We start from the raw sequence: 9,108 nt of genomic DNA on the forward strand, positions 1-9,108 counted from the left end.
TCTTTGGAAGCATTGGTCTTTGGTCACCAGGAAGCTTGTACCACTGGACCTTTGGATCCTTCTGCTTTTCCAGGTTTCAGCCAATTTGACTGCTTTGTCAACAACAGGTCTTCTTTCAAGGTATAAGTCTGTGTCCAGCTCAGCAACTTTGGAGCTGAAAGATGTTAAACATATTTATTGTTTGTGGAATACGTTTCAGCTTCATGAGCAGATCTGTACATTGGGGAAACAAAACAACCACTTCATAAACATAGGGCACAACATAGGAGAACAAAACCATCAGGACAAGATTCAGCAGTCCATCTGCATTTAAAAGACAAAGGCCACTGTTTTGAATGCAGCGGAAGTTCACATTTTAGACATAGAGGACACTGGTTTGAAAGAAAGGTCAAAGAGGCCATCTATGTTAAAACTGAACAACCCTCGCTCAACAGAGGAGGAGGGGTATGACATCGTCAATTTCCAGTCTACAACACAGTCCTTTCAGCAGTTCCATAAGCTCCATACCCATTAGCACTACTCAGGGGACCCTGACAACACGGATAAACCTGTGACCTCAAGGACTCTCTAAAACAGTGGTTCTCAACCTTCCTAATGCCGCGACCCTTTAATACAGTTCCTCATGTTGTGGTGACCCCCAACCATAAAATTATTTTCGTTGCTACTTCATAACTGTAATTTTGCTACTGTTATGAATCGTAATGTAGATATCTGATATGCAGGATGTATTTTCATTGTTACAAATTGAACATAATTAAAGCATAGTGATTAATCACAAAAACAACATGTAATTATATATTGTGAAATATTTATTTCTATTACAAATAAATGAAACTTTGTCTTGAAGCATGGTGTAGCATGGGTAACAGTCTTAATATAACAACAGTAAACTACATTGCTACATTTTGCGACAGTATGTGTAAAAAGCCAACCCACAGGTTGAGAACTGCTGGTTTAATGCATCCAGCAGTAAACTAAAGCAGGGGAGGGTCTGGCTTTGCACGGCATCTAATCCCCTCCCTGCAAAAGAAAAAAAAACCCAAAGCCTAAAAGGATGGCCAATAACTTTAGCAAATAACACAAATAGAGTCAGCAGGATCCTGTCCCAGACGGTGACCAACTGGGTTAATGTGAAAGACAGTTTTTACCAGGGAATCCTCAAGGATAAAGAGATTCTGCCTTAGGTAAAGGTCTCCAGGTGGGATAGATTTGTCTGGGGGGGGAGGGTGGAGAGGGAATTTCAACAAAAGCCTCCCAATCTTAAACCCTCAGACCTCTCCAAAGGGTTTTTTCCTGAAACTCGTCAGCTCTTTTTCTCATTTTACATTCTCTTCCTGATGGAAAGAAACTATTTTCTAAAATAAGTAAGCTTGGTTTTTCTCTGCAGAAAAAGTAAGGTGGGGAGAGGCTGGGCTGGAAAAAACGAGGGGATCACACAGTCTGAATCTGGCAGAAGTCTGGGTATGCTGCCTTCTTTTGACAACCCCCCCTCCCCTCTTTTGCATATTGGAGCCTTTGAAAAGCATTTTGAGCAAATAAAACAAGCCGCTCTCCAACTTTTCTCCCCCACCTTCTGTCAGGGGGCATCAAATTCACCCGCTCTTCTCCTCTTGAATATTATTTCTCTCGCGTTCCTAAACGGGCTCTTCCTATGATTTACTTCTTTCTTTTTTTTAATATGCCATTTATTCGTTGATATTTGATAATAAATAAATCTGGGCGGTTAAAAAGTTTGAGCAAACTATTAAACGGCCAGGCCTTTGCCTATTTAATAAGGGATTGAAAAACCCGGACACCCGACCCTCCGGGGCTTTTTCCTTGCCGGCTGCTTGAGCAGAAAAGCAGCCGAACCTCTCCGGTGGGTCTTTCCCTTCTTCCTAGGACCCCCCTCCAATCAGCTCTCCCCTCCCCCGGCTCAGAGAAGCCGAAGAAGTGCAGGATTCCCCGCCTGGGAAGGACTTTTTTTTTTTTTTTTAAATGCCCCAGCAACGACTCTTGGCTTGAGGATCCCCCGTTGCTATTTTTAAAAAGCCGAGAAGAGGGAAAGAAAGAAAAAAAGAGACCAGGACTTTTTTTTTTTTTTGCACTAAAAAAAGAGGGAGAGGGAAGGGGGGGGGGAAAGGGAAATTCTCCCCAGCAGCTGGCTGGTCTGGCAGAGGTGCTGGTGGTAGAGCAAAGGGGAATCAGGACTCCATGCAAAGCTCTCCAGCCTTCCCGGGCTTCAGTCTGGGGGTCCCTTTCCTTTGCAAGTTGCAAAGGAAAGGAGGGGAGGCGGGAAAAAGTCGGGGTTCGGGAGGCCCCGCCTCTTTCTTTTCAGCCTGGCTGGCTCTGCTTATTCGCTGGCTGGGGCTCGCTGAATTTTTTGGTTGGGGGGTCTCCACAACATGAGGAACTGTATTAAAGGGTTGCAGCATTAGGAAGGTTGAGAACCACTGCTCTACAGAGTGAAGATGAATCAACTAGATGAAAGCCAGTATGGTCTAGTAGTTACAACATTCAAAATGTTAAAAACCTGAAGAATCCTGAAGACTGAGTTCTATTCCCACCTTTAGGCCAGTCACTCTCTCTCATCCCAACTCACTTCAGAGAATATTTATGAGAAAAATAGGAGAATGAGTATTAGATATATTCATCACCTTGAGTTATTTATAAAGTAATACAGTAAGGATATGAAATAGACAAATTAACATCAGTGAGTTAATATGAACTAAAATTGGGCACTGTGGTAAAAAGTATGTTCATTTGACTGCTGCTACTCAGTTCATGAAAACAAAGAAGCAGAGGTGCTGCTTTATAGCCAGGGGAAAAAAAGCAAGGACAGTATTTGGGTACAATGCACCTAATGACTGAGTAGTATCAATTAGACTTATGGACAACAAATAATTATGGCAATTATAAATGTTATGTTTTAACTATTGATACAGAAGAGAAGGTTGACAAATTTTATGGTCAGTTCAGTGGAGTATACAACCAAGATGTACTGCTAATGGTTGCGGACTGAAATATCAAAGTTGGAAATAATAAGGAAAATGTGATTGGACTGCAGGTTCTAAGAAATACAAATGAAGCAGGATATCAATATCTGCTAATCCACTGATTTCTACATTGCTAACAAAGGTTTGCAACAATAAAAATGATGCCTACATGTATGAACATTACAAGATGGTATATACAAAATCAAATTGACTATATTAGAGGTACAAATGTGGAAAAGCTAAGTTATAACAAACAAGATACAAAGTAACAAGTTGCAATTCCCACCCCAGAAAGGCTGTCATAAATCACATTCACCAATTAATCCAAAACAGGCTCTTCTCCCAATTTCTCAGCCTGCCAAAACTTTATCTAACACTGACCTTGAGTTCACACACAGCTGCAATTGTTATGGCTAACAGAAAATGCTCAAGCATTCCCCCCTTCCCCACTTCTACATCTAAAATCCCAAAGAGCACAAAGAAGCACAATGAAAGCAAAAGGAAAATGGCAGTTTTCTCAATTGTTGCAGCGCTGACACATATATCCACTATTTTAAAGAATGATACAGGTAGTCATTAACTTACAACCACAATGGAGCTTAGAATTTTGGTCATAAGTTTGATCGTAAGTCAATGCACCCCATGATCAGACTCAATTTTACAATCATTTTTATGATGGTGATAAAGTGAGTCACTGTAGTCATTAAGTGAATTCAGCATATCCAATCTGGTTTTTTTCTTTGCTGGAAAGCAGCAAAAAACATTGCAAATCTCAGTTGCATGACTGGGTACATTGCAACCAGTCATAAATGCAAGCCGGTTGTCAACTGTCTGAAATGCAATTCCATGACTGGAAGGGGAACAGCAGGCATAACTTTGAGGATGAATGCAAATAGTTTTTTTGAAGTCTGTTGTAACTTTAACCAGTTGTTAAGTGACCGGTCATAAGTCAAGGACTATCTGTATTGGAAATTGCTTTGAAGCCCTGAGCCTCATTGACAGAGAACCAAAGGGGATATTGAATGAAATTAAAATTGTTAAGTTGGTCAAGATGAAGAAACAGAATAAAACAAACTATGTCAGTACAAATTGACAAGAAGAGAAGAAAAAGCCAAAGCCAAGGAGAAAAAAAAAGTCTCAGAAAGGAATTTAAGACTATTGGAGGTCAGCACCCACTTACCCCCCCAAATATTTGGGGGGATATTAAAAAATGCAGAATATTGTATTTCCCCAAAGGAATAATGGAGAAAAATCTTAGGCAGAAACCAGTCTGCAGTCTCCTTCCCCCAGCTTTTAGAAATGCAGATTTGGGGCACACCATTCATAAGCAAAACACCTTCAGCAGGGGATTAGAAAAACAAAGTCTCCAAGGACAGAAACATGACCTTTAGGATATAATAGGATTAACCCACCACCATTAGAATACCAAAAGAGCACACTCAAGCTCAAGTCAAAGTACATTGCACAGGAACAGGAACAACTTCAAATACAAAGTCCAAAGAATGTATAAAAGCCCACCTATCCCAACTTCACTTGATCAGCTGTCCCACAACTGCATGTTGTTGTTATTCTGCTCTTCAATAAACAAACCTCCTTTCCAAACAGCCTCCATTTTTATTTCCAGCATCTTAGCCTCCATTTTGTTTACTCCTGGCTTGGACTGGACCTGATGATTTTTCTTTCAACAAGATTTTCAAAGAAGTGTTGAAAGAGTCAAGAAATAGTATTGCTACAATATGTATAAAGACATTGAAAATAGAAACAAGGAAACATTTCCAAAAAAAATCTCTAATGTCCTTATCCAAGATACCCTGGAAAATATTTCCTACTACAGGAATCTTTAGTACTAGAAAATGAAGTTAGATCACACTCTGGTCGTTATTAAGTCAGAAGGCTACAGGAATTGACGGTATATCTACTAAAATTTGGGAAGCAACAGAAAATCAATAAGGATACTAATTTCATTGTGCCAGCAAATCTGAAGAATGATGCAGTGGCCAACATGTTGGAAAAAAATCATGTTAAATACCAAGGAGAGCTACCAGAGCATGCATATCATCCCACACTATCCTTAATTCTACAAATTGTGGCAAATTGTGTTTAGGATCATCCAATGGAGATTAGAGTCCTACATAAAAAGACTTTGGGAAAGATTGAGAAACAAGATACATTATTGCTGTTGTATGCTGAATAATTAAGAAAGCCCCAAAATACCAAAAAAAGTCTCTATGTGCATTGATATTTTTGTTTGGAAAGACATCTTGTAACTGTTGTACTTTTTAATTTTATTGTATCTTTATTGTTGCTTTTGTTTTTATGTTCTTTATTTTGTGAGCTGTTGTAGAGAGCAGAGGGAATGGTTTTGAAGGGCAGGAAAAAGACCTGTTACCAGGGCAACCATCAGATACAAGGGGCCTAACTTTCAGGTGGGGAAAATGTTGGATTCATGTGTCTCTGAAAGCACAAAAATAATGCCGAGATGGGAATTGGGATTGGGTAAGGCATCCAGTTTTGCAGAGCTTCTTCAGAAAAAGATAAGTCAAAGAAATTGCCCAAATGTGCTCCAGATATAAAGAAGCCTGCAGGATCCAAAACATACCTCCAAAGTAAAAGTGCTGGGAACAAGGAAAGAATGTCAGGCTTGCAACCTCAGTGGAATCATTTAAAACAGCAGTTCTCAACCTGTGGGTCGTGACCCTTTTGGGGGTCACACAAGCCTTTCACAGGGGTCGCCTAAGACCATCGGAAAACACATATTTCCGATGGTCTTAGGGCTTGTCAACCACCTTCTCTCCCTCCACCCCTCCGCTCCACTTCACTTGTTTGTGGAAAATATGCTGCTTGGCGGCAGTCTGCACGAACTCTACCAAATGTGCCCTGCAGGGGGCGTATGAAGAGTGCAGGCGCAGAGCAAGGCCCCACCCTCCCCAGAGACTCATTGTGCAGCAACCGGATTGACTTCTTCTCATGAACACAGGTCAGCGAAGAGGAGGCCGCTGCAGCACCCAACTCCTGCGCCTGTCAGCTGGTGACCCCCAAACTTGTGCGAGCTGATGCAAGAGGGAGGGAAGGAGGAAGGGACTCCTTCTCTCCTAAGTTTCAAAGCACAATCGGCTTCCCAAGGGCACCACAATCCTCACGAAAGTGGGGGAGGAGGGGAGAAGCAAAGGGTGCGAGAAAGCTCGTGGCAGTCTTGAAGCAGCACCTGCCAGCGTTGGTGACGAGAAATTCCCCACAAACCCAGGGAAGGGGTGGAGAAAAGGAGCCCCCTTTGGGAGGAAACCACCATCTTCTTCTCCTTGGCTTTGCACTCTTCTGTTTCTCAGCAGCCCGGCTGGCAAGCCTCTCCTGGCTGGAACTTCCTTTCCTTCCCTCCCTCTTGGTCTCTTCCTCCTTCCCTCCCTCTCCCATTGTCCCTTCCTTCCTTCCTTCCTTCCTTCCTTCCTTCCTTCCCTTCCTTCCTTCCTTCCTTCCTTCCGCCTCTCTCTTTGCCCCTCCTTCCCTCCCTCTCCCCCTTGTCCCTCCCTCCCTTTCTTCCTTCCTTCCCTCTTGTCCAGGATCGGGGCGAGCCTCTACAGCTGATCCACGCTTCTGCAGCTGTAGCTGCTCTCCTTGGCTCCTGCCCAGCAAACTTGCTTGGTAGAAAACATGCGCTTGCTAATTTAACAGAAGCATGAATCAGCTGTAGCCTGGCACTGATCCTGGAGCTTCTGCTAACTTAGCAAGCGGCATGCCTTTCGGCGAAGCTGAGCAAGTGAGCTGGGTGGAGCTCTCCTGTCTCTGCCTGTGCAAAGGCAGGTTTGCCGGCAGCAAAGCCCCCAGCCACGCTGGCAACCTATCCCCCTCCCCTTGTCCCTTCTTGGGCATAGAGGGGGGAGAAGGAAGGAAGGGACGAAGAGGGAGGGAAGTAAGAAACAATGAGAGAGGGAAGGAAGGGAGGAACAATGAAAGGGAGGGAAGGGAGGAAGGGATAAAGAGGGAAGGAAGGAAGAAAGGAAGGAAGGAAGGGACAAGGGGAGAGAGGGAGGGAAGGAGGAAGAGACTAAGAGGGAGAGGAAGGAAAGGAAGGAAAGAAAGAAGGAAGGGACAATGGGAGAGGGTGGGAAGGAGGAAGAGACTAAGAAGGAGGTGAAGGAAAGGAAGGAAAGAAGGAAGGAAGGGACAATGGGAGAGAGGGAGGGAAGGTGGAAGAGACTAAGAAGGAGGTGAAGGAAAGGAAGGAAAGGACAATGGGAGAGAGGGAGGGAAGGAGGAAGAGACTAAGGGAGGGGAAGGAAAGGAAGGAAGGAAAGAAGGAAGGGACAATGGGAGAGGGAGGGAAGGAGGAAGAGACTAAGAAGGAGGTGAAGGAAACGAAGGAAAGAAGGAAGGAAGGAAAGGACAATGGGAGAGAGGGAGGGAAGGAGGAAGAGACTAAGGAAGGGGAAGGAAAGGAAGGAAGGAAAGAAGGAAGGGACAATGGGAGAGAGGGAGGGAAGGAGGAAGAGACTAAGGGAGGTGAAGGAAAGGAAGAAAAGTAGGAAGGAAGGGACAAGGGGAGAGAAGGGAGGGAAGGAAGGCAGGCACTCACCCCAGAGACCCACAGATTCTCCCCCACAGGCACTCTGCAACCTGAGTGATCAGCTGGCCACGCCTCCTGGCCATTGATCACGTGACCCTGGGACACTGTGAACGTCATAAGTGTGAATCAGTTGTCAAGCATCCGAATGTAAATCACATGACCCTGGGGATGCTGCAACAATCATAAATGTGAAAAATGATCATAATTCGCTTTTTCAGTGCTGTTGTAACTTCAGTCACTAAGCGAATTGTTGTAAGTTGAGGACTACCTATACTTTCCCATTTTTTCCTCTTTTTTTTTTGGTCAAGTTTTTGATACCCCCCCGGCCAGCTGGATGGGAAGTTGGGGGTCACCACAACATGAGGAACTGTATTAAAGGGTCGCGGCATTAGGAAGGTTGAGAACCACTGATTTAAAAGATACTGGGTCTGTCCAAACCCCACTTTCCCAATCATTTTGTATTAAATTAATTAAATGCCAAAAAGATCTTCAGAGCAGCAGTTCAATTGGACCATCCTGTAACTGTTCTTACAGCCCATAGTGTATTTAGCAGAAAAAGAACATAAAAAATATAAAAATAAACTTGTAGTAAAAAAAAAGTAAGAATTTTGCTTAAAGAAGTTTTAAACAAATGGTCCAGAACAGACATGTCAAACTCGCAATGTCACATGGCATTGCACAACGTATCAGAGCTTTTTTGCCATTGCCGGCAATGGGGTAGGCATGGTTTCCCGATGACACATCCAGCCCGCAGGCTGGCAATTTGACACCCCTGGTCCAGAAGAATCTTTTGGACTTTATTTAAAGTTCCTGGGAAATAAATAGATAAATAGCACTTTCTTTCATAGGAAACTATTTTGCTTAGGTCCACCAAGGAAAATGGCTGGTAGATTTTTTTTAAACAAAAAGGATAAGGGATCATTATAAAAGTGCTCCTTATAAGAGTAGAAGCAGAAAGGCTTTAAGAGATTGTCATGAAATTTCAAGATTTAAAAATAAAGAAAAATAGGTAAAAGCTTGGGAGGAGGGTGTTTTATTTTGGGGGATTATAAATCAAGACAGAGAAATGGTCACTACTAGAAAGGTATGGCAAAAGAGTGAATCAAAGCTGCATACTCATGTGGGAAGTCAGAGCCCCCCAGAGAAGGAAATATTAAAAGGACAGGAAAATATATTTTTCCTCAAAAGGATTTTTAAAAGCAGAAACCAACCCAGCCCCCAAGTCTCTCTATTTGCCCCAAGCAGAAGCCAGCCTATACAAATGCAAATGTAACCATCAGAAAGTTTGAGTGAGAAAACTCAAGAAGACAAACAGACCTAAAATCTGCATACCCCACCCAAACTCTAGGAGTCATTAGCCCCATCACCAGGGAAGCAGGATATGATTTTTGGGACATAATAGGACTAACTCATTATCATCAAGTATACCAGAGAGACACACCTAAACTCAGGTCAGAATACGTGATACAGGAAATAGCCTCCAAGGTCATGCCACAGGAACAGAAAACTATTCCAAACAAAAGGCTAGAGAGGGTATAAAATCCTACTGCCCATGTGCTCAGGTCTTTCTTT

The sequence above is a fragment of the Crotalus tigris genome, unplaced genomic scaffold (genome assembly GCF_016545835.1).
Source record: "Crotalus tigris isolate CLP2741 ecotype Arizona unplaced genomic scaffold, ASM1654583v1 scf7180000017644.4837335, whole genome shotgun sequence".
Taxonomy (NCBI): domain Eukaryota; kingdom Metazoa; phylum Chordata; class Lepidosauria; order Squamata; family Viperidae; genus Crotalus; species Crotalus tigris.